At 39.7% G+C, this 14,327-nt stretch overlaps 1 protein-coding gene across 1 annotated transcript in view; it reads right to left on the bottom strand.

The window, feature by feature from the left end:
- The window catches only part of dph1 (diphthamide biosynthesis 1), a 252,126-nt gene that overhangs the window by 205,852 nt on the left and 31,947 nt on the right, over positions 1-14,327 (bottom strand). The gene's annotated exons all lie outside the window — the stretch shown is intronic.

Below are 14,327 nucleotides of genomic sequence, written 5' to 3'. Positions count from 1 at the left end.
AATAGAAAATTCTATTAATTAAAATTCAAAAATATAAATCCAATAGATTAGAACAGAATTTAATGCATTTTTCATATATACACCGATTAGCCATAACATTAAAACCACCTCCTTGTTTCTACACTCACTGTCCATTTTATCAGCTCCACTTACCACATACAGTAGGAGCACTTTGTAGTTCTACAATTACTGACTGTAGACCCTTTCATGCACTGCAGTGACACTGACATGGTGGTTGTGTGTTAGTGTGTGTTGTGCTGGTATGAGTGGATAAGACACAGCAGCGCTGATGGAGTTTTTAAACACCTCACTGTCACTGCTGGACTGCTGGAATAGTCCACCAACCAAAAATATCCAGCCAACAGCGCCCTGTAGGCAGCGTCCTGTGACCACTGATAAAAGTTTAGAAGATGACCAACTCGAACAGCAGCAATAGATAAGCGATCGTCTCTGACTTTACATCTACAAGGTGGACCAACTTGGTAGGAGACTCCAGCAGCGCTGCTGTGTCTGATCCACTCATACCAGCACAACACACACTAACACACCACCACCATGACAGTGTCACTGCAGTTCTGAGAATCATCCACCACCTAAATAATACCTGCTCTGTGGGGCTCTTGTGGGGATCCTGACCATTGAAGAACAGGGTGAAATCAGGCTAAAAAAGTATGTAGAGAAATAGATGGACTACAGTCAGTAATTGTAGAACTACAAAGTGCTTCTATATGGTAAGTGGAGCTGATAAATTGGACAGTGAGTGTAGAAACAAGGAGGTGGTTTTAATGTTATGGCTGATCTGTGTACATATACACATGTACAGTACAAAAAACTACTTTTTCTGCATATCTCATCTTGTTTGGAATCTGGGGTCATAGCGCAGGGTCAGCCATGGGTCGGGGTCCTAGAACCAAAAGAGCTAGGGGCCTTGCTCAAGGGTTGCACAGCAGAGCCTGGATTCATACCCACAACATTGCAATTGATGGCCCAAAGCTCTACCCACTAGGCTACCACTGTCTATTATCTGCCAAAAATATTGGCATTGCCAGCAATAATTCATGTCATAGTCGTTGGAGACTTGTGGAGCTCTGATTTGTACACAACTCCAAGTCTGGCTCACACATTTGTAAACTAATTCTTTCTTTCAGTTCTTTCCCACAATTGTCAGTTTAAGTATTTCTACAGACTTCAGAGAAATATTAGAATGCCTTTATTTGTCATATATACAGACACAGCTATACAGTACAACAAAACTCTATTTTCGAATATTCTAGTTAGTTTGGGGTCAGCCTTTGTACGGCACCCCTGGAGCAGAGAGGGTTAAGAGCCTTGCTCAAGAGCCCAACAGTAGAAGCGTGAAAGAGTCGGGATTCAAACTCTCAACCTGCCGATTGATAGCCCAAAGCTCTACTCATTAGGCCACCACTGTCCACAAGATATGTAGTAGGCTACCTTAAAATGTCAAACTTCTTCGAATCATTTGTTTTTGCCTGTTTATATGAGACAATTTTGAAAGAAAACAGCAGTCTGATAGTGAAACATGAAACTCACTGATGCTCACTGATGTTTTGGGGCTGCTTTGCTGGCTGTGTCAGTAAAAGAACTAAACATTAGGGGTGGGCGATATGGCCTTTAAATAATATCACGATATTTTGGGATATTTTTGCGATAACGATATTCACTCGCGATATATAAGAACACTTTTTTTTTTTAAGTTTATTTTAAAAACACCTTTGTTTAGCAGACATTTAGAAAATCTAAGGTACAAATGTTACTAAATGTACATTAAATTAAGCATCACTTCCAGTAGGGCTGGGCGATATGGCTAAAAAAACTCATATCTCCATATGCTTTTGAGAAGTGGTGATATACGATACGATATAATGTAAACTTAAAGTACAATGGCAGGCCACCGCCCGTATTTTACCTTATAATGTTTATAAGTTATCTTAAAAACACAAAACATACATTCATACGTTCTGATACATTCTGACTAATTACAGTGTTTTTTGTATTATTACAGGCTGTATTTGTATTCATATTGACAACATTTATAATGAATCTTTACCACAGATAAGAGTACAGTTTTCTGATTCGATTCCAATGAATAATTCATCTGAAGAGAGTCGATTCTGACTCACTGACTCAGTGATTCAGTTTCCATGCTCATACGCGAAGGAAAGCGTTCCGCTTAGCGTTTTAGTGTTTTAAACCTTCTCAGATGGTAACCTGTGTATTCTGTTCGTTCAACGACATAGTTTTTGTTCTCACATCATTCTCGGACTCACGCAGTGACCGACACTCCTCGTACTCACGCGGGTGCTTTTGCTTTATGTGCTGAAATAAATTTGATGTGTTGTCATCGTATTTTTGCACGTTTTGCAAATTACAGTTGTTTGTTTGGACTCTGACCTTCTGTATCCGAAACACTTCCACACTAGTGATGTAGCTCCGCTTGTAGGGACTAGTTTATCCTCAGTGCTAACTCCGGTACTACTCTCTGCACTGGTTGCTATTATTTCACTGTAACACGCTTGAGTGTGAGTGATGCACGTTTGCATCTCGGTATTATTGTGAACGATATTATATCGCCCACCCCTACTAAACATCGTGTGAACCATGATAAAATCAGAATATTTTGGAAAGAAACCTAGAGCGCAGCTGTGTCTCCTTTAGAGGGCATGATAATGACCTAAAACATACCATAAAAACACCCCAAATGGATGGGTAGACAAGACTGGATGATCTGAAGTTCTGATGTAAATCTTACTGGTAATCTAAGGCAAGATTTGAAACTCTTGTCAGAAGGTAGCCATTAGACTGTTAATAAACACATCATTTGTAACTACATTTACAAACATACATACTATATTGTCAAAAGTCATAAAACACCAGTTCAGGTTTTTCAGCCACACCAACAGGTGTATGAAACCATGTACATAAAATACGCATTCAGTGAAGTAAAAACCGTTTCAGAAGAGACATTTCCTGCTCGAGCATGACCCTGCTCCTGTGCACAAATCAATGTTTATAAAACATGGTTTGACGGCATAAGTGTGGATTAACTCCAGTGGCCTGCACACAGCCCTGACCTCAAACCTTTAAAGAGCTTTAAGGAAAAAAGGAATGTTGATAACAAGACAGACCTCACCATGGTTTTATATAGGGCATAATTTATTACAGACACTATTTAAAATCTTGTTAAGTCTTCTCAGGGCGTCCACGTGGCGCAGCGGGATATTACGCAAGCACACCAGCGCTGAGATTTTGAACACCCCGGTTCGAACCTCGGCTCTGCTACCGGTCTGGACACCATCTAGCGGGCACAATTGGCAGTGGTAATTGGGTGGAAAAAGACCGTACTAAGTGGGTGGGGTCTTCAAACACTGTGCAAGGACCCTGGTTACCCAAGGCATCTGCGCAGAAGTGGATGAGCCTCATGTGTGAATCCACCAAAGCACAGGCGAATAAGAAGGGGTTGAAGGACTGCGCATGCGTCAGAAGGGGTGCAAAGCAAGCAAGTATACCCTCTTTGAACGCAATCGGAATCCCCAGCAGCGGAAGACTAACTGGCTATGCTAAATTGGGAGAAAAAGGGGAGAAAATGCATAAATAAATAGAAAAAAAAGTCTTCTCAGAAAAGAGGAGGCTGTTATAGCTGCAAAGAGCAGGTCATCAATTCTGTTGTAATAAAATGTATAGAACTGGAGCACGGATGGCACAGAGGTCTATTACACAAGCCCATCTGGGTTCAAATCTACGAAGACATGATTGTCTATTTCAGGTGGGGGGTTGTTTGGTTGGAACGACGCTAGAAGCCCTGTGATAGGTTGGCGTCTGTCCAGGATATTCATGTCCAGTGTTTCCAGTATAAGGTAGTTGATGGAAACTGAATGTCCAAAAATCTTATGCTTCAGTGTCCACATACTTTCGGTAACAGAATGAATGTACGTCTGTTTTCTCAATACTTCAAGGATTTTGAATTCATCCATTCATTCATTGTCTGTTTTACCACCGCTTAATTCTGGTCAGGGTCGTGGTGGGTCCAATCCATTGGGCGAACATTTGATTTATTATCAAAACAATTTGGTTCTGGGATTACACATACTGGTATTCAGTATGATTAAAGAACTAGACAGCATGATTTTCATAAAAGATCTTGCACATTTGTTTGGCTGACATTAATGCCTGTCAGAACATTTCCAGAATACTCATTAGGAAACCCGGAGACTGCCAAGCATGCCCACAGAGCACGCCACTCATTTCTGTGATTTGTTAGAACAGTCATTTACATACAGTATACATCACAGCATGTGATTTTGTTATACATGATACAAACGCCAGTACGCCTTTATGACAAACTAGACATAAGAGTAAAAAAAGGAATATACAAACTGCAGTAGAGAGAGACAGAGAGAGGCTTTATTGTCATTTCAGCTATATACAAGTACGGTGGTACCTTGTTACTAGACGTCTCCTAAACTCGGAATCTTTGAAACTCAACGCCCTTCGTTGAGAACTTTGTACCCTTAAACTCAACGTTTGCCTTAAACTCAATGTGTGTGCCGCCAGAGGTGGAAAGTAACGAATTACATTTACTCGCGTTACTGTAATTGAGTAGGTTTTTTGTGTACTTGTACTTTTTAAAGTAGATTTTACAACCTGTAATTTTACTTTTACTTAAGTATGTTTTGTATTAGGAATTGTAATTCGCTACATTTGAAATAACATCCGTTACTGAGTAAAAAAAAAAAAAAAAAAAAAAAAAAAAAAAAACTCGACATTAAACCGGCCCGTTATGCTGTTTGATCCAGCCCGCTGAGCATTTACGCGTTTGTGTGCTTTAGAGTCGGGCTTGCGAACTGAATCACTGAGTTAACGAGTCAGAAACGACTCACTCTGTTTCATTATGATGTTGTGCATAAGCAACTCCATGAATCGGTTCATTTGGTGAAGAGATTCAGATGTATAAAGCAATCAGAGCTTCAGAATTCACATTCTGGGCGAAATTTCAATCTCTTTCTTCATTGGTTGTTCTATAAATGACAGTTTAGTGAACGAATCACCAATTTAAGATTTTTACCGGGAAAGCCGAGAGAATAAATATAGTTTTCATTAGTTAAGTGGATAAAACAGTTGGGTATGGATTTATACTATATTCTGGAAACATACAAGATGGTCTTATATAAAGTGGATTATATCCCTAATGGAATAACACATGGATATAGATCAGGTAAGCAGATGAGTGGTTATGTGGATAAGTGGTTATGATTTTCTGTTGCTGTGTGACTGATCTGGGTCGCGGTTCTGCTGTTTACGGTTGGCTTTCATTTTGCAACGATAGCAAAGCATTATGAAATATTGTGATTTTTTTTTATGTTCATTTATTTTTGAGTATTTATTTAAGTTAAACGGACAGCATAAATGTGATTGTGAGATTCTGCTGGTTTGTTTTTGATAAGAGCAGTTGCAGTCTGTTAGGTGTGTAGAGGTTAAATCCACACATGAACTGCTAATATGCTGCATGGCTGGTGAGCTTTGTGTAGTCTGCTGTATCATTCATCTATCAACTTCTGTTGGAAAATGATGTACATTTGAGTACATTTTAAATTAGTTACTTTTTACTTGAGTAGATTTTTAGCCTAGTAATTTTACTCGTACTTAAGTAAAAAATCATTAAAGTAATAGTACTTTTACTTGAGTACAATATTTTAGTACTCTTTCCACCTCTGTGTGCCGCTTTGTTCAGTGCTTGGCTTAATCGGAGCGGTAAAATGTCATCAAAGTGTGCATATGAGACGAATCCGCATTTGTATGGAATAACCATCAAATCCACTCTGAAAGCTCCACATGTATCTGTGTTTAGCTGTATTTTCCTTCTGTTTCACTTTTAAACTTGTGTTAAAGCTCAGGGTTCTGAGAAACTGTAAGAATCAGCTTTTCTGAGAGTCTAAAATGCTTATTGTTTAAAGAAAAAAAACTTAACGTATTAATGTATTACAAGAACGACACAGGAACCCTAAACCGCTTTGAATTATTTATTTAATTTCTGCTTTTAAGTTCTCTCCACTAATAAAGTTCCTTACTCATTTTAGTACAATAAGAGTGTGTTCGAAAACCTAGTGAGCTCTCTACATAGACGCATTTTGCGTCATCATACGCGCGCTCCCAAGAAGGAGGCAGTTCGAAATCATAGATGCCTTAAAATGCTCCCTAATAAGGTACCTTAAATTTGACCGGTATTTTGAGTGAATAACAAGGGAGCATCCGATGCTTCCGTAGCAATGAAGGCAATCCCAGCATTCAGTGCGGCACAACTTTTCTCACAAAAAAATAACAAATATGGCGGACGGTGCAGATTTTTTGTTTGTATAAACATGTACAAGTGTGATTAATTTGCAAGTTTGGGCTTGTCAGTGAAAATTTAACTGTTTTCGGTACACGGGGAAGGTGTTAGTTGACACGCTAGTGCATTGTGCCACCTCATCCCATTTGTTTGAATGGCATGACGCTAACTGTGTTAAGTCAAAATAACATTGAAATATTAAGATGCCTCAGTAGTGAGGATTTTAAGGCATCTAGGATTTCGAACAGCCTCCTTCTCGGGAGCGCGCACAGGATGACGTAAAATGCTGCCTATGTAGAGAGCTCACTAGCTTTTCGAACACACCCTAAATAACATTAAGCTTTGTGCAACGGCACACTCCATAGGAAATAACAGCACAGTTGGCGCAAAAGTGACTGCGGCTCTTACTAAAGATCAAGCATCTGCACGATTAAGAAGCATAAGGAAACAATAAAGAAGTAAAGGTAAAGTGCAGGTTCTATTGTATTTTTTGTTAATTTTAAACTGTTTTTTAATTGTATTTCAGTGTTTTTTATATTACACTTGTGTTATTTTCAAGTGTCAAAAACAACCCCATTATTTTACATTAGCCTAAAATACTGTATATGCAGTTCCATGGGACCATGGAACACATTAATAGGTTTCCCCAAACATCCTTACAGGAAAAAATACCTTAAAACTCAACGCCTTTTAAACTCAACACTACTCTCAGAACCAACTGGCGTTCCTTCAGGACCAGGGTGCAACACAGAACACAAGTGCAAAATAATACAATTATACACAGTGCAGATAAAAGAAAAAAAAACAGTACAATAAATATAAGATACATTTTTAATCTAAAGAAACTGAGTGGGGTGGGACCAAAGACAAGAGTAGTGGTAGCGAGTATCCGGTATGACCAGGGGGTCTTTTACGCATCATGTAATGAGCAATGCATTCTCTTAGTTTACCAATTAGAGATGCAGTATAGAGTCATCAGCCCCTCTAAAGCAACAGCTGGCAGCAGCTGGCAGCAATATCCATACTAAACGTACACAGCCTGGACATTCTTCAGAACCATGGCAAAGAACATCTGCCATAAAAGTAAAGCTACACACACTAAATTGGGACGCCTCCTTTAATTATTAAATTCATGTGTTTCTGCAACAACAATTGCTAACAGGTGAAATAAATCAATTATATAAAGAAAATTATATGGTTCTAACGTTGCAGCAACAGTTTAGGGAAGGCCCTTTCCAGTTCCAGCATTAATGTACCACGTGCACAAAGCAAACTTGGGTTAAAGAAACCCCAGTGGCCGGAACAGAGCCCTGACCTCAGCTTCACTGTACAGTAACACTGGAACATAAATTGAGGCTTTCTTGACCAACGTCAGTGCCTAGCCATACAAATGCTTTTGACTGAATGAGCAGAAATTCCAACTGTCATACTACAAAGTCTTGTCAAAAGCCTTCTCAGAGGAGTGGCTGTGGTTATTGCTGAAAAGATCACATAGAGTTTACTCCATTTTAATACCATTTGTTTAAATGGGAGGTCCAACAAGCTCATGGTCAGGTGTCCAAATGCTGTCCAAAACTTTGGTCATATTGTGTATATACAGTGATCAGCCATAACATTAAAACCACCTCCTTGTTTCTACACTCACTGCTCCACTGTTTCTCTACATGGTTTGTTAGCCCCCTTTCATGCTGTTCTTCAATGGTCAGGACTCTCCCAGGACCACTACAGAGCAGGTATTATTTAGGTGGTGGATCATTCTCAGCACTGCAGTGACACTGACATGGTGGTGGTGTGTTAGTGTGTGTTGTGCTGGTATGAGTGGATAAGACACAGCAGTGCTGATGGAGTTTTTTAATGGAGTCACTGCTGGACTGAGAATAGTCCACCAACCAAAATTACATCCAGCCAACAGCACCTTTTGAAAGCGTCCTGTGACCACTGATGAAGGTCTAGAAGATGGCCAACTCAAACTGCAGCAATAAATGAGCGATCGTCTCTGACTTTACATCTACAAGGTGGACCAACTAGGTAGGAGTGTCTAATAGAGTGGACAGTGAGTGGACACGGTATTTAAAAACTCCAGCAGTGTCTGATCCACTCATACCAGCACAACACACACTAACACACCACCACCATGTCAGTGTCACTGCAGTGCTGAGAATGATCCACCACCTAAATATTACCGGCTCTGTAGTGGTCCTGAGAGAGTCCTGACCTGAAAGCAGGCTAAAAAAGTATGCAGAGAAACAGATGGACTACAGTCAGTAATTGTAGAACTACAAAGTGCTTCTATATGGTAAGTGGAGCTGATAAAATGGACAGTGAGTGTAGAAACAAGGAGGTTGTTTTAATGTTATAGCTGATCAGTGTCTATCAGTGTGAAATGACTCCTGGTCATGCTGGGTCCGATTTCCCTAAATCACTGGGCACATTGCAGTAACACACCCAGAACACAAGTCCAGCACAGAGCCTTGACCATCCAACACACACCAACAAACAGAAACATCATCCAACATACATCCCTAGACATATTTGTCTGCATGTAGACGCTGGACCAGTCGACAGCACCGCTGGGATTCAGACCCTCTATCTAGTGGTAGTGAGCTAGCGTAATTTACTGCTGCACCACCTGAGTGCTCTAAATTGATATGTCGATTCCTTAAATCATACACTAATGCACTGATTAAGTGATGGATTTATACATAGATCCATATGGACAAAAAGTATGTGGATACCTTGCTGGACATCCTATGGTCCATATATCAAAACCATAGTCATTAACATGAAGTCCCCCCCCCCCTTCTTCCTTGCATCTACAAAAGTGTCCAGTCTGCCTTGCCCTGCCTAGATTTATATGAAGAAATAAAATCTTTATAATGTTTTCCTCTTTGGTTAAAAATTTTATAGGGCAATAAAGCCACCGTCTACCTAAACTGGCTCAATAACTGGGATACATAACCTGGGTTATTATTTTAGAAATTATAATGCAACTCTTGTGTAAAATAAAGCCAAATAAGACTAAGAAAAAGGAGCAATGCTTCTCTGGATGCTATTAAATAAAGGGACCTGAGTGCATTAGAGCAAAACTATCAACACTAATTAATAAATCATGCTTTAATTGCAACACTGATTCCATATGTGTAATTTAAAATCAATACTCTCATAGACAGTACAAATGTATTTATTTATTAGGATTTTAACATCATGTTTCACACACTGGTTACATTCATGACAGAAACTGTAACTATTCATCAGTTCACAAGCTTAACGTCAAACACAGTCATGGACAATTTAGTATCTCCAATTCACCTCACTTGCATGTCTTTGGACTGTGGGAGGAAACCAGAGCTTCCGGAGGAAACCCACACAGACACGGGGAGAACATGCAAACTCCACACAGAAAGGACCCGGACCACCCCACCTTGAGATTAAACCAAGTACCTTCTTGCTGTGAGGCAACAGTGACAGTACAAATAAAACTAGGGGTAAATAAATGTAATGATAGTGTGTTTTCTATTTTTTAGCCCTGAGAGTTCTAAAAAAAAAATGGACCTCTTGGTAAAATTGAAGAGAGAAAAAATATGAGTCCAGACCAAAACAAAACCACATCATAATTTGTCACATATGCATGAAAATTCCTATAAATAAATAGTAATGAGACAATAAATAAGAAAATTAAACAATACACAGAAAAGATGGGTTGGAAAAATGGTTATACATCTAAAAATGCCCATGTCCATACTGGTGCTGGTCATAAAATTAGAATATCATGAAAAAGTTGATTTATTTCAGTAATTCCATTCAAAAAGTGAAACTTGTATATTATATTCATTCATTACACACAGACTGATATATTTCAAATGTTTATTTCTTTTAATGTTGATGATTATAACTGACAACTAATGAAAACCCCAAATTCAGTATCTCAGAAAATTAGAATATTACTTAAGACCAATACAAAAAAAGAAGGATTTTTAGAAATGTTGGCCCACTGAAAAGTATGAACATGAAAAGTATGAGCATGTACAGCACTCAATACTTAGTTGGGGCTCCTTTTGCCTGGATTACTGCAGCAATGCGGCGTGGCATGGAGTCCATCAGTCTGTGGCACTGCTCAGGTGTTATGAGAGCCCAGGTTGCTCTGATAGTGGCCTTCAGCTCTTCTGAATTGTTGGGTCTGGCGTATCGCATCTTCCTCTTCACAATACCCCATAGATTTTCTATGGGGTTAAGGTCAGGCGAGTTTGCTGGTCAATTAAGAACAGGGATACCATGGTCCTTAAACCAGGTACTGGTAGCTTTGGCACTGTGTGCAGGTGCCAAGTCCTGTTGGAAAATGAAATCTGCATCTCCATAAAGTTGGTCAGCAGCAGGAAGCATGAAGTGCTCTAAAACGTCCTGGTAGACGGCTGCGTTGACCTTGGACCTCAGAAAACACAGTGGACCAACACCAGCAGAAGACATGGATTCTGTGCCTCTCCTCTCTTCCTCCAGACTCTGGGACCTTGATTTCCAAAGGTAATGCAAAATTTACTTTCATCAGAGAACATAACTTTAGACCACTCAGCAGTCCTTTTTGTCTTTAGCCCAGGCGAGACGCTTCTGACGCTGTCTCTTGTTCAAGAGTGGCTTGACACAAGGAATGCGACAGCTGAAACCCATGTCTTGCATACGTCTGTGCGTGGTGGTTCTTGAAGCACTGACTCCAGCTGCAGTCCACTCTTTGTGAATCTCCCCCACATTTTTTAATGGGTTTTGTTTCACAATCCTCTCCAGGGTGCGGTTATCCCTATTGCTTGTACACTTTTTTCTACCACATCTTTTCCTTCCCTTCGCCTCTCTATTAATGTGCTTGGACACAGACCTCTGTGAACAGCCAGCCTCTTTAGCAATGACCTTTTGTGTCTTGCCCTCCTTCTGCAAGGTGTCAATGGTCGTCTTTTGGACAACTGTCAAGTCAGCAGTCTTCCCCATGATTGTGTAGCCTACAGAACTAGACTGAGAGACCATTTAAAGGCCTTTGCAGGTGTTTTGAGTTAATTAGCTGATTACAGTGTGGCACCAGGTGTCTTCAATATTGTACCTTGTCACAATATTCAAATTTTCTGAGATACTGAATTTGAGGTTTTCATTAGTTGTCAGTTATAATTATCAACATTAAAAGAAATAAACATTTGAAATATATCAGTCTGTGTGTAATGAATGAATATACAAGTTTCACTTTTTGAATGGGAATTACTGAAATAAATCAACTTTTTCATGATATTCTAATTTTATGACCAGCACCAGTATATATATATATATATATATATATATACAGTGTATCACAAAAGTGAGTACACCCCTCACATTTCTGCAGATATTTAAGTATATCTTTTCATGGGACAACACTGACAAAATGACACTTTGACACAATGAAAAGTAGTCTGTGTGCAGCTTATATAACATTGTAAATTTATTCTTCCCTCAAAATAACTCAATATACAGCCATTAATGTCTAAACCACCAGCAACAAAAGTGAGTACACCCCTTAGTGAAAGTTCCTGAAGTGTCAATATTTTGTGTGGCCACCATTATTTCCCAGAACTGCCTTAACTCTCCTGGGCATGGAGTTTACCAGAGCTTCACAGGTTGCCACTGGAATGCTTTTCCACTCCTCCATGACGACATCACGGAGCTGGCGGATATTCGAGACTTTGCGCTCCTCCACCTTCCGCTTGAGGATGCCCCAAAGATGTTCTATTGGGTTTAGGTCTGGAGACATGCTTGGCCAGTCCATCACCTTTACCCTCAGCCTCTTCAATAAAGCAGTGGTCGTCTTAGAGGTGTGTTTGGGGTCATTATCATGCTGGAACACTGCCCTGCGACCCAGTTTCCGGAGGGAGGGGATCATGCTCTGCTTCAGTATTTCACAGTACATATTGGAGTTCATGTGTCCCTCAATGAAATGTAACTCCCCAACACCTGCTGCACTCATGCAGCCCCAGACCATGGCATTCCCACCACCATGCTTGACTGTAGGCATGACACACTTATCTTTGTACTCCTCACCTGATTGCCGCCACACATGCTTGAGACCATCTGAACCAAACAAATTAATCTTGGTCTCATCAGACCATACGACATGGTTCCAGTAATCCATGTCCTTTGTTGACATGTCTTCAGCAAACTGTTTGCGGGCTTTCTTGTGTAGAGACTTCAGAAAAGGCTTCCTTCTGAGGTGACAGCCATGCAGACCAATTTGATGTAGTGTGCGGCGTATGGTCTGAGCACTGACAGGCTGACCCCCCACCTTTTCAATCTCTGCAGCTATGCTGACAGCACTCCTGCGCCTATCTTTCAAAGACAGCAGTTGGATGTGACGCTGAGCACGTGCACTCAGCTTCTTTGGACGACCAACGCGAGGTCTGTTCTGAGTGGACCCTGCTCTTTTAAAACGCTGGATGATCTTGGCCACTGTGCTGCAGCTCAGTTTCAGGGTGTTGGCAATCTTCTTGTAGCCTTGGCCATCTTCATGTAGCGCAACAATTCGTCTTTTAAGATCCTCAGAGAGTTCTTTGCCATGAGGTGCCATGTTGGAACTTTCAGTGACCAGTATGAGAGAGTGTGAGAGCTGTACTATTAAATTGAACACACCTGCTCCCTATGCACACCTGAGACCTAGTAACACTAACAAATCACATGACATTTTGGAGGAAAAATGACAAGCAGTGCTCAATTTGGACATTTAGGGGTGTAGTCTCTTAGGGGTGTACTCACTTTTGTTGCCGGTGGTTTAGACATTAATGGCTGTATATTGAGTTATTTTGAGGGAAGAATAAATTTACACTGTTATATAAGCTGCACACAGACTACTTTTCATTGTGTCAAAGTGTCATTTTGTCAGTGTTGTCCCATGAAAAGATATACTTAAATATCTGCAGAAATGTGAGGGGTGTACTCACTTTTGTGATACACTGTATATATACAATTTTGCATGCTTTTAGAGTGTGTGTGTGTCCAGAGTTCCTCACCAAAACTATCAACCCATGTCTTTATGGAGCGCATTGTGCACATGAAAACAGTCAATATGGGGCAGCAAGGGGGTCTTCATTAACTGTTCCCACAAAGTTGAAAGCATGTAACTTATTTTATATAATTAATTTTAGCTATTTTTTTTAGCCTAAGACACTAGGACTCAATAATTAAAGGACTGTAAACATAATTTTGGCCATACGGTGCTGGTCCATACAGCCATTGCTGTTCTGAATCCATTCCAAACAAAACATAATTGTACATAAAGTGAGCTAAAGAACAATCCACAAGAGCCATGATGGGCCATGATGGTCTGTATTGAGGAGATTTACATGAAGGAAATTCAGGCTCTATATTGTTTTCCTCCTTGGTTTTAAATGTTATAGAGCAATAAAACCACTTTCTACCTAAGCTGGCTCTATAACTGGTATACATAACAAGGGGTATTATTTTAGAAATTATAATGCAACTCATGTGTAAAACAAAACCAAATAGGACAAAGAAGAAGGTGCAATGCTTCTAAGGACACTATTAAAAATAAAGAGACCTGGCAAGACTGAGTGCATTAGCACAAAATATCCAACTAATCAATAAATTGTGTTTTAATTGAAACACTGATTCCATGTGTGTAATTTAATATCAACACTCTCATAGACAAAAGTACAAATAAAACTAGGGGTAAATAAATATAATGATGAATAGTGTGAGGTTTTTATAGCCCTAAGAGTTCTACAAATGGACCTCTTGGTAAAATTGAAGAGAGTAAAAAATAGTACATACAGAAATACCATACGGATTAAATACTACAAAAATATATAAACAGTATATAAATTATTTCTGCAATTCTGGACATCCTACTTTGTTGCCACAAAGTTGAAAGCATGTAACATACACCGATCAGCTATAACATTAAAACCACCTCCTTGTTTCTACACTCACTGTCTATTTTATCAGCTCCACTTACCAT

This window comes from Trichomycterus rosablanca, chromosome 20, assembly GCF_030014385.1.
Source record: "Trichomycterus rosablanca isolate fTriRos1 chromosome 20, fTriRos1.hap1, whole genome shotgun sequence".
NCBI classification, from domain to species: domain Eukaryota; kingdom Metazoa; phylum Chordata; class Actinopteri; order Siluriformes; family Trichomycteridae; genus Trichomycterus; species Trichomycterus rosablanca.
This window is presented reverse-complemented; position numbering and strand designations above follow the sequence as displayed.